Below are 18,458 nucleotides of genomic sequence, written 5' to 3'. Positions count from 1 at the left end.
GAAACATGCAATACAAGATCTTATTGATACCAACAAGATCGAGGTACAGGCACCGGAGGCACCTAACATTAACCAGAACCCATTGCCAAAGCACCCTGAAGCCCACATGATCGAGCTTGTGCACGAAGGAGGGGAGCCGAAGAAACCCCCACAGACAGTGATGATGATCCGTGCCACTCCAAAAGAAAAATCGATCAATGAGGAAGCAGGGGTACAGTTGAAGGGGGAAGATGTCAAGCCAGTGGTGATATTGGGGAAGAATCCATCTGCCGCTACAAGGAAACCAGAACCAGCCAAGTTGGTAATAACGGGAGCATCATCTGCACCCGTGGTTGTTGTGAAAGGGGTCTGTAGGGAACCGGTCATCATAAAACCAGTAGTCCAAACACCAATGATGGATAGCAAGGCTGTGCCTTGGAAGTATGAGAAGGCAGTGGTGATGTACAAGGGACAACAAGTGGAGGAGAATAGTTGTGAGGCGCAGGGACTGACTCGATCAGGACGGTGTTTTGCTCCGGCAGAGTTGAGAAGACCCAATCCAGCTGCAATAAAGAAACCTGTGTCAGAAGAAGAAGCTGAGGATTTCTTAAAGAAGATGAAAGTGCAGGATTACTCCGTGGTCGAACAATTGAAGAAAACACCGGCCCAGATCTCACTGCTATCATTATTAATCCATTCGGATGAACATCGTCGGGCCCTGATGAAGATACTGAATGAAGCTCATGTGCCCAATGAGATTTCTGTAAATCACCTGGAAACGATTGCCAACAAAATTTTCGAGGTGAACAGGGTAACATTTTCAGATGATGATCTGCCAGTGGAGGGCACGGAGCATAATAAAGCTCTCTACCTAACTGTCAAATGTGAAGATTCGGCAGTTACTCGGGCATTAGTGGATAACGGCTCAAGTGCCAATATTTGTCCATTATCCACCCTGAACCAATTGAAGATCGACCACGGAAGAATCCAAAAGAATAGCATTTGCGTCCGAGGATTTGACGGAAATGGAACAGCCACCATGGGGGATATTGTACTTGAGTTGACCATCGGTCCAGTCCAGTTTACCATGGAATTCCAGGTATTAGATGCTACGGTATCTTATAACTTTCTGTTGGGACGTCCGTGGATCCATGCAGCCAAAGCAGTGCCATCCACCTTGCATCAGATGGTCAAGTTCGAGTGGGATAGACAAGAGGTCGTATTGCACGGCGAGGACACTGCGTGCACCGTAGGAGGCGCCATTGTACCCTTCATAGAGACTAATGATGACAAAGGTCCCTGGGTCTACCAGATTTTTGATGCAGTGTCGGCAAACAAGATCCCCGAGGGTGAAATCATTCAGCATCCTAGGATAGCTTCCGCAACGGTTATGATGGTTTCAGAAATGCTGGGTAATGGGTTTATGCCAGGAAAAGGCTTGGGAGCTGAACTTCAGGGAATTGTTCAACCTGTTTCCTTGCCCAAGAATTTGGAGACCTTTGGGTTGGGGTTCAAACCGACTGCGGCAGATGTAAAACGAGCTCGGAAAATGAAGAAGAAAGTTTGGTTTCTTCCCAAACCTGTGCCACGTCTCTCAAGATCTTTTGTTAGAGCAAGCGCCAAGGGGTCACCAGTCCCGAAAGTTCTCGGGCGATTGATTGGGATTGACGGGGATCTGAATCAGAGTTTCGAAAGATTGTTCACTAATGTCAATATGGTAGAAGTCGGAGAGGGTTCCAGTGGAACAGACATACAGTTTATGGGGCCTGAGGCCAAAACCAACAATTGGACGGTTACTCCTCTTCCTACTCGGGGAGAGTCCTGGTAGTAGGCTTTGATTTTTGCTTTTTTATTTTTCGGATTATTCAGGGTGTAATCCAAATCTCATTTTATCTTGTAAAAGTGTGAACCCTGTTATCCCGCATTTTAATAAAATTCTTTTCTTGTCTCATTTTAATTTTGTTTTATTCTTTTCTCTTTCTGAACAGTTCTCTTTTTACTGGTTCTAATGACATGGCATGCACGACGGATCTTCGACCTAGTCTAATAAATCAATCTGGCTCTGATTTAATGATACAAGAGATCGATTATGAGTCTGAATATGATGAGGATAAAGCCTTCGAAGAAATAAACCGAGAACTATGCCAATTTGAAGAGAAACCCAAGCCTAATATGAATGACACCGAGGCTGTAAATCTAGGGGATGCGGATAATGTCCGAGAAACCAAAATCAGCATCCACATTGAGCCTAGCATCAGGGAAGAATTAATCAAAGCACTCATTGAGTTTAAAGATGTTTTTGCATGGTCGTATGACGACATGCCGGGTTTAAGCACCAAGCTAGTGGTTCACAAATTACCCATTGACCCGACATGCCTCCCCGTCAAGCAGAAACTGAGGAAGTTCAAGACAGATATGAGTGTGAAGATTAAAGAAGAAGTAACCAAGCAACTGCAAGCAAAGGTTATTCGGGTCTCTCGATATCCTGATTGGTTGGCTAATGTAGTGCCAGTACCAAAGAAAGATGGGAAGATCAGGGTATGCGTCGACTACCGTAATCTGAACAGGGCAAGCCCAAAGGATAACTTTCCATTGCCCAATATCCATATCTTGATCGACAATTGCGCCGGGCGAGAAATCGGCTCCTTTGTGGATTGCTACGCTGGGTATCATCAGATTTTGATGGATGAAGAAGATGCAGAGAAAACAGCTTTCATTACGCCATGGGGGACTTATTGTTATCGGGTAATGCCATTCGGTTTGAAGAACGCTGGGGCAACATACATGAGAGCAATGACTACTGTGTTCCATGATATGATACACAAAGAGATCGAAGTGTACGTAGATGATGTGATCATCAAATCCAAGCGTCAGGAAGACCACGTAGCAGACCTTAGGAAGTTTTTCCAAAGACTTCGAAGGTACGACATTAAGCTCAACCCAGCCAAATGTGCATTTGGTGTTCCATCTGGAAAGCTGTTAGGATTTATCGTCAGTCGGCGAGGCATTGAGTTGGATCCGTCAAAGATCAAATCCATCCAGGAATTGCCGCCACCAAGGAATAAAACAGAAGTAATGAGTCTGTTGGGAAGATTGAACTATATCAGCAGATTCATCGCTCAGCTCACAACAACTTGTGAACCCATCTTTCGATTGCTGAGGAAAGATGCCGCGATAGAATGGACGGCAGAATGTCAGGAGGCATTTGACCAGATCAAAGGTTATTTATCCAATCCACCTGTATTGGTTCCACCTGAGTCGGGGAGGCCATTAATCCTTTATCTAACGGTCCTGGATCATTCGTTTGGTTGCGTGTTGGGTCAACACGACATCACAGGAAGAAAAGAGCAAGCCATCTATTATCTCAGCAAGAAGTTTACAGTCTATGAGAATAAGTACACTCAACTTGAGAAAACATGTTGTGCTCTAACTTGGGTAGCACAGAAGTTTAAGCATTATCTGTCGTCACATACTACTTACCTTATTTCACGTCTGGATCCATTAAAGTATATTTTCCAGAAGCCTATGCCCACAGGAAGATTGGCAAAATGGCAGATATTACTCACAGAGTTCGACATTGTCTATGTGACGAGGACGGCCATGAAAGCTCAAGCATTGGCCGATCACTTGGCTGAGAATCCTATTGATGAAGAATACGAGCCTTTGAGGACGTATTTTCCAGATGAAGAAGTGATACATATAGAGGAGTTAGAACTGAATGAGAAACCAGGGTGGAAGCTTTTCTTTGACGGGGCTGCTAATGCAAAAGGAGTTGGAGTAGGAGCAGTACTTATTTCAGAAACAGGACATCACTATCCTGTTACAGCTCAGCTACGTTTCTATTGTACCAACAACATGGCTGAATATGAGGCATGTATTTTGGGCCTACGATTGGCTGCAGACATGGATGTTCAGGACGTCTTGGTCTTGGGAGACTCGGACCTCCTAGTACATCAGATCCAGGGTGAATGGGAAACACGGGATTTGAAGCTTATACCATACCGACAATGTTTGCACGATTTGAGCAAGCGATTTCGATCAGTGGAGTTCAGACACATCCCGAGAGTTCACAATGAGGTTGCCGATGCTTTGGCCACTTTAGCATCGATGTTGCACCATCCAGACAAAATCCATGTTGACCCATTGTATATTCAGGTTCGTGATCAGCATGCCTACTGCAACATAATAGAAGAAGAAATGGATGGCGAGCCATGGTTTTATGATATCAAGGAATACCTCAGGATGGGGATATACCCGGAGCAGGCAACCGGAGATCAAAAGAGAGCCATTCGACGACTGGCAAATGGATTTTTCCTCAGTGGAGGAATGTTGTACAAAAGAACCCCAGATCTGGGATTGCTGAGATGTATTGATGCAGGTCAAGCCACGATAGTGATGACAGAGGTACATGCTGGAGTCTGTGGGCCCCATATGAGCGGATATGTGTTGGCAAAGAAGATTCTGCGAGCGGGATATTATTGGCTCACTATGGAGCATGATTGTATCAGTTTCGTACGAAAATGCCATCAGTGTCAGATACACGGAGATCTGATTCATTCTCCACCAATGGAATTGCACACAATGTCCGCACCATGGCCATTTGTAGCATGGGGCATGGATGTCATTGGGCCTATCGAGCCGGCAGCTTCGAACGGTCACAGGTTCATTCTGGTAGCCATCGATTATTTCACTAAGTGGGTTGAAGCCAAAACTTTTAAGTCTGTAACCAAGAAGGCAGTGGTGGATTTCGTCCATTCCCATATCATTTGTAGATTTGGGATCCCAAATATAATAATCACGGACAATGGTGCTAATCTTAACAGCAACTTGATGAGAGAAGTATGTGAACAGTTTAAGATTACACACCGTAATTCCACTCCGTATCGGCCCAAGGCGAATGGAGCAGTTGAGGCAGCCAACAAAAATATAAAGAAGATATTGAGGAAAATGATTGAAGGATCCAGACAATGGCATGAAAAGCTACCATTTGCGTTGTTAGGATACCGCACTACTGTTCGTACTTCAATAGGTGCGACTCCTTATTTGTTGGTATACGGAACCGAAGCAGTAATACCAGCAGAAGTTGAAATTCCTTCCCTTCGAATTATCGCTGAGGCCGGGATTGACGATGATGAATGGGTCAAAACCCGACTAGAGCAGCTGAGTTTAATGGATGAAAAAAGATTGGCAGCAGTATGTCATGGCCAGTTGTATCAAAAGAGAATGGCAAGAGCATACAATAAGAAGGTGCGCCCCAGAAAATTTGAAGTAGGGCAACAAGTATTGAAACGGATCCTCCCACATCAGATTGAGGCAAAAGGCAAGTTCGCCCCGAATTGGCAAGGGCCGTATATTGTGACCAGAGTATTATCCAATGGCGCTTTACGTCTGACGGATGTTGAAGGAAGATGCGTCGACATGGCTATCAATTCTGATGCAGTCAAAAGATATTATGTGTAATTTCTTTTGTTGTTTATTTGTTTGTTTGTACTTAGTGCTTATCGGATAATGAAATGACGGAGGCAATTCTTTCTTCTATCCAAACACTTTTAACCTTTGCTTTACCCCTTTGAGCCATACTTATCTTTTTATACCCCTCTCTTGGAATCATTAATGAAAAAATGTATGAAAAAAAAACTTTTTGAAGGTCGCAAGAAAACAAAGGAGTCAGTGAACTACGTTCGACCTGATTCCTCAAAGAGGATACGTAGGCGCCTCACGGCTCGGTCGTAAGGTAATAAAATAAAAAAAAAAAAAAAAATCAAAAGAAAAATCCCCAAGTAAGAAAACTGGGGCAGAAATTATGTTTCTAAATTTTGAAAAAAAAAAGAAAGAAAAAAAAAAGAGTTTGATTCCAAGAGTTGTAATACTTTACCCATCAAAGTTATTTTGAATTTTATATCCTTTTCTTCTAAAACCTATATTGATATCCAAAAAAGACCTCCCGATCAGTATCCGAGAGGTGTTAAGATAGGCAAATGAAAACCAAGAATAAAACATCGGTCCCTGACTGAATGAGGATCATGAATTGAAAGAATTTATAGCCAAAAGAATTCCCGGCAGAGATAAATCTTATCGGCAACACTCCAATCCCAAGCTGAGAAAATAAGATGAGAGAGTCTTATCGGCGAAAACCTTCACAGGCGCCATAAGGCGACGTAAGCTGAGAAATACAAAATGAGAGAGTCTTATCGGTGAAAACCTTCACAGGCACCATAAGGCGACGGGAGTTGTGAGAAATGAGAGAGCCTTGTTAGTGAAAACCCCGCGAAGGGCACTATAAGGCGACAAGATAGATTGACGGAAAAGATCCGTATTTTGCGAAGAATTGGGCACCTATTTATCCCCAGCAAGTGAAGACATCAGAAAGTTTGATCGACACAAATAGACTGGGTTGATTAATCCGGAATGCACAACATGATCATTGGAATCGGTTGTATCACCCAGATAAGTTCATTTTTTTTGTTCAGAAAGATTTTCTCATTTTTCTATCTTTTCATTTCGTTGTTTAAAAGAATTTTTCTAGAAATTTATGTTTTAAGGAAGGTCTTTCAGAGCTTACTACCAGTTGCCAAAATGGTACAACATAAAAAGTGAAAAGGTCAGGCAAGAGGGCAATAAGGCAAAAGACGTTGGTTGCTAGGCCGAATAATACTGTCCTAAAATGGCAAGGAAAGTACGGGGAAGAGCCGAAAAAAAAAAAAATGTTGAGGAAATTGTAAGCCTAGTTCCAAGACGATCCCCAGAGTACTCCGACCGAATATCGACCAAGCTACGAGGTGGTCGGACAACACAGAAGGGGAAGGGAAGAAGGGAAAATTCATCTTCGGCAAAATAACCTCCAGAAATTTTTGAGATACAAAATGGTGAAGGGATAAATGGAAAAACCATCCCCAGCAGAATGTTATCCCCAGCAAATAACATCATCCCCAACAAGTTTTGAGAACGCCGAACAAGAATAAGGGAAAGGGAACAATCATCCCCATCAGGAGTGACATGACCATTCGCCATATTTCAAAAAAAAAAAAAAAAAAAAAACTAACTAAATTTTCTTTGATTTGAACAGGAAAATAAAGTGTTGATGATGGCCTAAAAATACGCCATAAGAAAGATCGCCAGAATTGGGGCATAAAATTTTCTGCCACAAGTGGAAATTTTCTCGGAGAATCGAGGAAACAAATTCAAATTATTCTTTACCAATTAGGCGCCCACCAGTATAATGCGGGAATACATTTCTGTCTTTTCATTTCATGTTCTAGGTCACCCACCAGTATAATGCGGGAATACATTTCAGTTCTAGGTCGCCCACCAGTAAAATGCGGGAATACATTTAAGTTCTAGGTCGCCCACCAGTATAATGCGGGAATACATTTCAGTTCTAGGTCGCCCACCAGTATAATGCGGGAATACATTTCAGTTCTAGGTCGCCCACCAGTAAAATGCGGGAATACTTTCAGTTCTAGGTCGCCCACCAGTAAAATGCGGGAATACATTTAAGTTCTAGGTCGCCCACCAGTAAAATGCGGGAATACTTTCAGCTCTAGGTCGCCCACCAGTATAATGCGGGCATACATTTCATAATTTTGCATTGAAGCAACTTTTTAGTCTTGTATTACAGAGTTTGGAATCAGTAACCCCACCAGAAGGCGGAAGGTTACAACAGGAATCCCCAGCAGTAAACAATAAAAATCCCAACACCGGAAGGCAGAAGGTGGCAACAAGAAGTCCCAGCGCAAATTCAAGCGCATGAGTCAAAAGAAAGAAAAGACGCGTCTTGATGAATCTGATGAAGATAATCGTGTCCCAAGAGGAACAGCCAAAAAGCTTAATGAAGAAAGCCATGTCCCCAACGGACCGAACAAAATGACGAAAACTGGTATTAAAAAAAAAAAAAAAAAACAAGGGCCAGAAGTCTTGGTAAAAAGGCACCAGAGGAAACACAAACCGACAAAAAGCAAGGCAACCGGAGCAAGGGGGAAAACAGATAAGATTCTGTAATTTCTAGCTTAGTCTAGCTTCTTATTTTTTTTAGCATGGTGTAATAAGGAGGTCAGCAAACAGTAAAAGTAGCATGCAGCAGCAGTAACTTTGCAGTCCCATGGTAGTCCCAGCTACCAAGACTTCCCGAACTACATTGACCTGATTCCTGTTTAGCCCAGGATATGTAGGAAACCTTTGAAGCAAAGGTTCGGTCAAATCTTTTTCAAAAAATGCTTCAACAGAGTACTCGGATGGGCAAAAATCGCTCGCTTTATCTTTGCACGAAAACCCTTCGTGTCTCCGGGCAAAGAGGGGCAGCTGTAAGCACGTGATTTTTTGCCCTATATGAGAATTACTCCCAAAAATTCAAAAATAAAATGATTTTCTTTGGTGTGCAATTTTGTGATATTTTGAATAATTATTTGTAGTTGTCTGTGCGTGTTTATTTGCTAAATTAATAAAAAATACAAAAATATGTCGCATTTTGCATGTAGGATTTAATTCTATAATTGATAATAATTAAATTTGTTTTACAAAAATTAAAAATTACAAAAATAGGCATCGTTTGCATTTTTTGCATTTTTAGCATTTAATGTCCAAATATACAATTTTATGCTTAATTAATACTTAATTATGCGTTAATTGTTATTGGGAGTTAATTTGCACTTTTATAACTTAATTTAGTTCTTAATAATAGTTTAAGTATTTTTATAATTTAGTTTTAGAAAAATAAAAGAAGAAAAGAGAGCGAAAATATAAAGAAAATCGGAATTAGGCCTCTTCTTCAACTTCAAGCCACAGGCCCAAAAAATGGTCCAATCTTCCCTACGACCCAGTCCATTTCGAACTGGGTCAACCCGGTCCATAACCCAACACCCTATTATCTTGCATTTCAAAAAATAAAACAAAGAAAAAAAAAAGAATAGTAAACCCTAAAAATGCCTAAGCATCCGCCCCCCCCCCCCCCCATTTCTCCTTCTTCTTCCTCAAAACTCCAAAGCACAACCATGGCTGCCCTCACCAACATCGACCACCCTCCACCACGAACACCCCCTCACGTCGTCACACTCACACACACATACACAAACAAACGACACAACAGTCCATCGCCCCAACGTTGTTTCTCCATTGAAGCTCAAGCTCGACCATGGACTACCCGTTGCTTCTGCTTCAGCATCCTCTTAGTTGCTGCCTCACTTCGTCTTCTTCAGCTCGAATAGCCATAGCCACTGCTTCGTCGTCCTCCACACCGTAGCCGCTGCTCCTCCACACCGTCGACACTGTTCCTCCTCCTAGCTCCATAAACTCAGTCACGTCCAAACAACCCCGTCGCGGCCAGCTGCTCCTGTTCTGCGAGCTTCATTTTCTTCGTGCTGCTGCCATGGTTGTCGCTGCTATTGCTTCAACTTTCTTCTACTGCTGCTCGCGTTTCATGGCTGCTGTCGCGACTGCGTCTTCTCTTCGTCGCCGCGGCTATCGCCATTAATTCCTCCGTCGAGCTGCTGTTGTTTCTACCTTCATCAAGGCTCGTTGATGTTGTTTCTCCTCCTTCTACTAAGCAGCTGCTCCCAGCCCACACGACTCTATGTGCACGTCGAACAGTTGAAAACAAACCACGCTGCTGCATCGACTATTGCTTCACTTCGGCGTCAACGCCAGTCGAGTTCGCGCACATGGATGAGTTTTGGTCGATGTCGTCGATCACTGTTCGAGTTCGTTGTTGGTTGGTCACTTGTTCGTCGTTTCAATCCGGTTAGTAGATTTTGAGTTTTATTTTTTTTCGTGTTCCGTTTTGATATTTCTCGAATCTAAAATCGGTAGATATTTGATTTTTGGTTTTGTTTATGTTCATATGTTTTGTGGAATTAATTTTCAGATTTCAAATGGAAATTTAATTAGTGGTTTTTCATGTTCATTTCATGTTTGTTTTATGGTTTAGGTAAGAATTTGTTAGTTTGATTGTTTGTTAGATTCAAATTGAAATTTAATTGATTATTTCTTCAATTTGTTTCATGTTGTTATATATTTTCCAGAAATTATTAATGTTGTTTTAATCGTTTAATCCGTCATGTTTGTTGTTTAAAATAGTTCATCCATGTTCATACTTTGTTTGATTGTTCTTGAATCCGAATTTTTGTATAGTTTGATTTCTTGTTTACCATTTATGATTATTGTTTGAATTGTTCTCATAATCTTGTTTAAAGTTTAATATAAGAATTGTTTGTTGTAATGTTGTTAGAGTTGATTTTAAGTCCAATATGATTGAATTTAGAAATCTTCATACTTTGTTTGTTGTTGGTTTGAATCCGAAAATAGGATTGCTTGTTGCTAAAATATTGTTCAATCAAATTTTAGTTGTTCTTGGTTGTTCAATTTATGTTCATGTGATTTGTTGTTGAAATATTGTTAAAATCATGTTCATATGATATTGTTGTTATGATGTTCATCTGTGTTCATATTGTTGTTTGAACATTGTTAGAAATTGATCATATTGTCTATATTTTGGTTAAGTTTGATTAATTGATGTGTTATAGCTGATGGGTAGTTTGGTAAATTTGTAATACGTTCAGGGGTAGTTTGGTAATTTCAGTAAGGTCGGAAGGGGTAGTTTAGGAATTGTACATTTTGTAATTGTTTATTTGAAGCATGGGGGACAAAATGAAATGGGGTGGTTTGTGATATTATTATTTAATATAAAGGGGGGACAAGATTTAATTTAAAGGGGAATCTTGCATTATTTTAAAAGAAGCATGGGGGACAAAATGAAATGGGGTGGTGTGATATGTTTTTTTAATATAATGGGGATGAGTGGGAAGATAATGGGTTTGGTAGAGAAAGGGATTGATTTTAATTGATTTATGGGATGGGATATATATATGTGAAGTCTTGAACACAAGAAAAGAAGACAGACAGAAAAAAGAGATTGAAAAAAAAGCTGAACATTTATTCCGAAAAAAAAAACATTGAAACTCTCAAGAAAAGAAAAAACATACAAAGAAAAAAAAAATTTGAAAATTAGAAGAGAAAGTAGTACACACCTGAGAAATATTCTGGTATACAGGTGTAGAAATTAAGGGTTGAAGATTAACTAGCCTTTCAAAAATCTGAAAATTTCCTTTGGTTTCTGTCCATTATTTTCGGCATTCCTGGATTTTATTTTGAATTTTTCAAAGCTGTCACTGGGATTTTCGTTGACTGGTTATTGCTGGTTATTGTTGCTGTTGCTGTGTTACGTATTACGTTGCTGACTTTCTTCTTCTTATATTGACAATATCAGGTACACAACTGTAATTTTGGCATTTTGTAAGCTGAAATGAAGAATGGAGTGTTAAATTTTTAATTTAGTTTAATTTAATTTTTGTATTGTATTTAGGTTATTCATGTATTATTATTCTGTAAATCACTGTCATCGGCATAACTAGGCATATTATAGCGACATATTAAATAACGCCTTTACCAGATTATTAGGAAATATATTTAAGCCTGATTATTAATTAAAATTGTTTAATAAAAAAAAAGAAGAAATAACGTAAAAATGGCGTTATTGAATCAGTTTGGCAAAAATTAACTAAGTTCCTTATTCAGAAGGTTTTTCGTCAACGATAAGTTAATCCGAATCATGTAGTCAATTTCAGTTATAACATGAATTAGTTTGCAAACAAGTATTAGGACATGATGAATTAAAACAAAGTTAGTTAATGTTAAATTGTTTAAATTTTTAGAAATATGATTTAGTACTCAAGTTTTTATTTTTATTTCTTTCAATTTTCAGTATTTGTAAATAATTAGTTTCAATAAGCTTAAGTCTTACTAATAATTTGAATTTTAATCCAACTATGGGATAATTAGTTTTTTTTTATTTTTTTACTTTTCGATAATTCCATGTTGTATTTATGATTATAATTTTATTACTTTCTGTTAATATTTGTTTTTCTCTTCTATTTAATATGTCATTTTCAAGAATGTAGATATTGATTTTATATGTATAAAAACTTAGTAATAATAAAAATGTAGTCATTAAAGGATATTATTAAAGGATATCGCTAAAAATAAATAGATGTAAATAATACAAAATTTATAGGATTCTCCAATCTCATTTATTTATTTAATTATTAAAAAAAATTACTTAGAATTTGGGATGGATTGTTTAGTGAATTTCACTTCCTTCCCCAAAGATAATGACGCGTTAGACTCTTTAGGCGCGATTTAATTAATTTTACCTTCTTAAACTCGGATGCGCATTTCATGCGACCCAAATCTAAATCCTAAAACATCAAATAAAATATGTTTCGTATTGTGGGTGCATTTCATGTGACACAATCCAAAGATATGTTTTAAGCGATGTTCACATTCCTAAAAAAATAATAATTATAATAATAAAGCGGTAAAAGATAAAATTTGCACATGGTTCATAATTGTATTAAAAATCAGATAAATAAGCCGAATATAACAGTTGAGCGACCGTGCTAGAACCACGGAACTCGGGAATGCCTAACACCTTCTCCCGGGTTAACAGAATTCCTTATCCAGATTTCTGGTACGCAGACTGTAATATAGAGTCATTCTTTTCCTCGATTCGGGATTAAAATTGGTGACTTGGGACACCCTAAATCTCCCAAGTGGCGACTCTGAAATAATTAAACCAATCCCGTTTCGACTGTCCTTTAATTGGAAAAAACTCCCTACGCACCTCGCGGTGCCGGAAAAAGGAGGTGTGACACTATTACCTAATACTGAAACATATAAATCAAAAAATACTTTTATGGTTCTTCAAAGATTTGTTAAATAAAATAAATTGAAAAGTTGAATAATTGAATCTTTTGGTATCTTAGAGATTTTGAGAATGAAAAGGTTGGCCCTATAGCTCACAAAAAAATTGATAAATGATGGTGCAAAGTCTAAGAATAATTGTTGAGTTAATATCTTTTCAAAAATAACTTAATATACAGAAATATATAAGGAGCTATCACTTGTTGAAATGAATGTGAAAAGAAACAAAAAGATAATTATAAATATTAACTCACATTTAAAATAAATTTTATCTACTAATATTTCATCCTTATTGCCTCAAATTTGTATTTTTATCAATTTGACTTTTAATACTATTACTAACTTTGCTCTATTTTCTGATATGACTAATGCCTTTTTATATATATAGAAATAAATCTATGTAGCCTAAGAGTTTTGTAAACTTAAAAAAGAATTTTACTTATATAAATTTAAAAAAAAAATGAATTGGATACTTTTAATTATTAATTAATTAATTAATTTAAGAACTAACCATTGGTTCTCAACCTTAAAGCAAAAATTTATTTTTCTTGATTCTAATCCTTATTAGCTTAAACTTTAAATATTTAAATATATCTATAATTTCGCCCAAGCATTTAAAACGTGGAAACTCCTTTCCACCCTTTCAAATCTTAATTAATATTAGTTTATCCAAATTTAAATTTAATTAGATATTTTTGCAATATAATCTAAGTACCTAGATATTGGAGTTCGTACATTGTTCTAATAAGGAATGATTTAATTCAAATAGTAGATAATCATGTCTACTATTTTATTCTTATTAATTTTAGTTTGTATTTTAATTTTACTCTTAATGCAATATTATAATTGATATTCGTTCTTTACTATTTTTTTCACCGTCAATTTTCTTGATCTTGTGGAAACAAATTTGTTTATCAAAGTTTTTTGTCAACTAAAAAATTAATTCTAGTTAGATGACGCATTTGAAAAATAGTTGGATTATATTTGCTAATAATTAATTTAAAGACTTAATTATTTAATTTTATTGTGACAGTAACTCATTAAATTTTTGTTTATGCCAAATTTTAAATTATGAATTATAACATGAAAAAATGACAATTATGTCACGTTACTAAAATAAAGAATAATTCATATAAGGTAATTTAAATTTAAATTAGTTTAAAAGTAAAAAAATCAATTAACCCAAATGGTTTCCGTGATGTTCCCCTATATTTTCTTACCATCATTGAACGTACATGTGTTGGGTGAGTTTATTAGAGCGTTTAATTAATAGAATTTTAGTTGATGTTAAAATCCTACGTATTAAGAACTTAATATGGAATGATTACAATTATATAAATAAATTTAAATGCAAAAATAATTTAAATAAGGTAAAATCTTAATTGATTTGAATTCCTAAATATTAGGACTTGATACATAATTTAATTAAGGAACTAAATTCTAAATATTAGGAAATAATTTGAATTACTATTTTGTCCAATGTGAAATTTATTTTAAAAAGGTAAAAAAGGCAAACGACATTTCGCTAAGGGCGTTTGTACTTTTAATATAGTATATAGATTTGTGAAAGAAATTCAGCTGGAAGTACGTAACAAATTGCAACTTGATATTGAGTTTGTGAATTGTGTATACATCTTTTGATGGCCACCGTACTTATCGAAGTAATTCAAACTATAACTTATTACCTTTCTCCATAAACTGACCACGTGGTGATACATACCATCTCACATCATTTTTAATTGTCTTTAAAACAGGTAAAAGTTTAGAAGTACGATGACAATATTAGAAATCAACTATTTTCACCCAAAAATTAAAAAAGACTAAAGAGCAAAACCAACATGCATATTGAAAAATAAGAACCATGTACTTGAAAAAATCTAAGATATATTGAGACACATAATTAATTAAATGCAGCAGAATATGCTAATTCCAATATATGATTAAAACATAAAATTAAACTTGAGATTACCTGCACTACACTGTATGGCAATTTTTCCGGTAGAGCAAATTTTGAGATGTGAAACTTCGGCTGCTTCTTCCTTGTAACTATATTTTGCAATTCTTTTGCTTTCACCTTATAGTAAATGTAAGTGTATACACATGAGAATCAACAATTTTTTGGGGAAAATACCCACGTCAAGGACAAAGACAAGAAACACTAAATTTGAATAAAGATCCAAAATTAAAATTTAATCAAAAGACCCATAAAAGGGGAAAACCATGGGGAATAGACACAATAGAGGGTATACTTAAGTTGTAAAAGAAGCTAACTACGGAGATGGCATTGTCAATAAAGTGAAAATTCGATGCATGTAGAATAATTATAACTTAAATACCAGAAAAAACCAACAAATATGAAAGAATATCAAATTAATCAAATAGAAATAAACTAAAGGAAATCCCAAAACTCAAAAATAAAATCGAAACCCACCGGCAACGGGCAGAATGCAGTGAAGCAGAATAAACTGAAGACTTCGAAAGAATGTGATTGAGCAAAGAAAAAACCAAAATATCTTACTACAAGAAAAATGGAGAAGGCAAAAATGGTATAAACTAATGCTGTATTCTGGCCCGGGCCTAACGGGCCTAACGAGCCGGGCTTCGTGGTCCCGGGCTTCGTGGTCCTGGGCTCTGGCAGTCCCGGTCTTTGTGGGCTCAATGGGTGGAACCGGCCCGTGACGGGCCTAAGCCCACATGGTCCTGTGCTTAACGGGTCGGGCTCGTGGGCTTCGCGGGCCTAGCGGGGGTTTTTTTTTTTTTAAGGCAATTTCTTGTAGTATCATGGCTATATTAAAAATATATATGTAGTATATATGTAGATCTAATTATTAAAGTGCTTGACGAAAAAGAAAATAACAAAACAATAGTAAAATACTAAATTGTCATGCATAATATATTGTCTTGTAGTATATATATTGTATCTTATGTATATATATTCGCATAATATATTGTCTTGTAGTATATATATTGTATCTTATGTATATATATTCGCATAATATATTGTCTTGTAGTATATATATTGTATCTTATGTATATATTGTAGCTTATAAATAATTCTAAGTATAGACAAAGAAATATTGCGAAAAGAAGCTCATGGGTAGAAGCAATAAATTTTATTACCAAAAATGACATATCTTTCTTAGTCATCCTTCCCCCAATGGAATGAGCACAACAAGGTACTAATACCACCATTAGAAGGAAAAAAAACTAAGGAAGATGTGCCAAAATACAAGTTACATATTAGTCTATGTATTATCTCTAACAAATCTCATAAATCCTTCAAGGTTCGGAGGAGGTTGCGTTGGTGGTGGTGGAAAAGAAGCTTGTTCATCACCACTTCCGGGCGAAGCCGAATCCTCCGCAAGTTCCGCTATCATTTCTTCATAAGCTTCATCTATCGCCGGTTGTGCTTCTGCAATTCCAAAGTTTCTTCTTTCCGAGCGGATCCAATCTCTAAACAATACTGATTTTTCCAAGCTATCCCTCATAGACGCTCTATGATCACCTATTTGCAGTCTTGCTTGACTGAAAGCGCTCTCTGATGCAACAGTTGAAGCTTGAATTGATAAAATATCCCGAGCCATCCTTGCAAGAACAGGAAAATGTTTTTCCCTTGCCTTCCACCATTCCAAAAGATCAAAAGAGCCGTCTGGATTCTCCTTTTCAAGTCCCTGAGACAAATAAACTTGAAGCTCATTTAGATGTGAAGTTTCATCATAATTTTCACCTTGAGACCCCCTGAACTCCGTCCAAGATTTAAGAGCTTTTAAGCCCGCAACTCTTTTAGACGATTGTGAGCTAGACGAAGTAGGGGTTGGAATAGTTGGCCTAGCATGCTCTAAGGCAAGTTGATAAGCATTATAAACTGTTTGAGCATTAATCTTAATTGAAGCTTTTGCATATGCAAGTGTAGCAATTTCCTCATTTGAAAGATCTAAAGCCTTATAAATATTTGAATACCAAAAATGAGGACCTCCCAATTTCATTGTAGGATTTAGCATTGCAGCAAGACCATAAATAGGAGGGATAGGAAAAAAATATTTTTTAAACTTTTGTTTCATTTCATTTATAGCAAGTTCATAAATATCCCCACCCTCACTAAATTCAACAAACAAATCAGATAGTGCTGCAATATAAACTAAACAGTTTGAAATAGTAGGATAATATTGCCCAGAAAATGCATTTGTAGCAATTTGAAAATGTTCTAAAAAATCTAAAAGAATTTTAACATTCGTCCAATCTTGAGTAGTAAGCATTTCATCATCATCCTCACCACCTACCCGAGAATTAAACGTTGCATTAATTGGGTTTCTATATTCATATGCTACTACTAAACTTTCGTACATACAATTCCATCTAGTCGGGCAAGGTTTAGGAACCTTTCTTTCTCTAAGGCCATATTCATCACATTTTTTAAAATACTCTCTAAGTCTACTTCTACGGTTTGAATAAAAAAGCCAATTAAGAGCCATTCTAACCTTTTCAATTTCTATGTTTAATATTCGCATACCATCACCGACAATTAAATGATAAATATGACAAATACATCTAACATGGAAAATATTAGTAAATGCAGGATTTAGTGTTGTTGTAAGCATGCCTATAGCACTAGTGTTACTAGAAGCATTATCCATTGAAATTGCCATTATTTTATCGCTAAAGCAAAAATATCTACAAATATCTGCAACAGTGTTAGCTATAAACTTACCTGTGTGACGCGAATTAATTATTCTATATGCAATTATGCGTTTTTGCATTATCCATTCCTCATCTATCCAATGACTTGTAACAGTTAGATAATCACAATCATTACCACTTCTACCAATATCAGTAGTAATAGAAATCTGATTAGGTATATGAGTAAATAAATACCGCAAATATTGTTCATATTCATGTTTGAATTTATAAATATCACTCTTAACTGTTGCGCGAGGCCAACCTTTATAAGTAGGATTAAAAACTCTTCTAATATAATGAACCCAATTAGGATTAGATGCAAAAGTATAAGGTAAGCACATAACAGTAATCATCTTTGCTAATTCTTCACGATCTCTATTTGGATCGTAATATAAAATACCTCCGGTGACAGTGTTAATTCCTGGTTGAACTAGATTTGAACCTGTACTAGGGTTAACCGCAGAATCTACACTTGTCCCCTCTAGTTGCGCTTTCATTTGAAAAAATCTAGCCTTATCTCTAGGGTGTGTTTTTATGTGCCTAGTCAAACTACCCGTGCCGCTACGGTCTCCAGTATATTTATGCACCATTAATTTCCCACAAGTTTTACACTTAGCCTTATTTTGTTCTCTTACTTGAGTAAAAAAATTCCAAACTAATGATGTTTCTAGGCGTTTAGCAGGTTCTCTATTAAAAGTAGGAGTTTCTACAGGTGGGTCGACCGGTGCATCAGTTGGGTTATTAAGAGGACTAGTAGGTGTATCATCTAAATCCGGTGCTTGGGTTTCATCATCATCCTCATTTTCCTCATTATTTTCTAAGATGGTTTCATTAGGATAAAGAGCATTCATAATTTCATCATCTAATCTTTCACCTGGTGCAACATTATGGTAAAATTCACTATCGGTAAATTGAAAACAAGGGTGATCACTATCAAGAATTACGGAAGGAGGAGGACGTCTAGGTTGGCGACTACTTTCAACTTGCTTATCTTTTCTAGGTCGGGGAGCCGGGGGAAGGGTAGTTGGTTGGCCACTACTTTCACCGGTTTT

Source organism: Nicotiana sylvestris, chromosome 11 (genome assembly GCF_000393655.2).
Source record: "Nicotiana sylvestris chromosome 11, ASM39365v2, whole genome shotgun sequence".
Taxonomy (NCBI): domain Eukaryota; kingdom Viridiplantae; phylum Streptophyta; class Magnoliopsida; order Solanales; family Solanaceae; genus Nicotiana; species Nicotiana sylvestris.
This window is presented reverse-complemented; position numbering follows the sequence as displayed.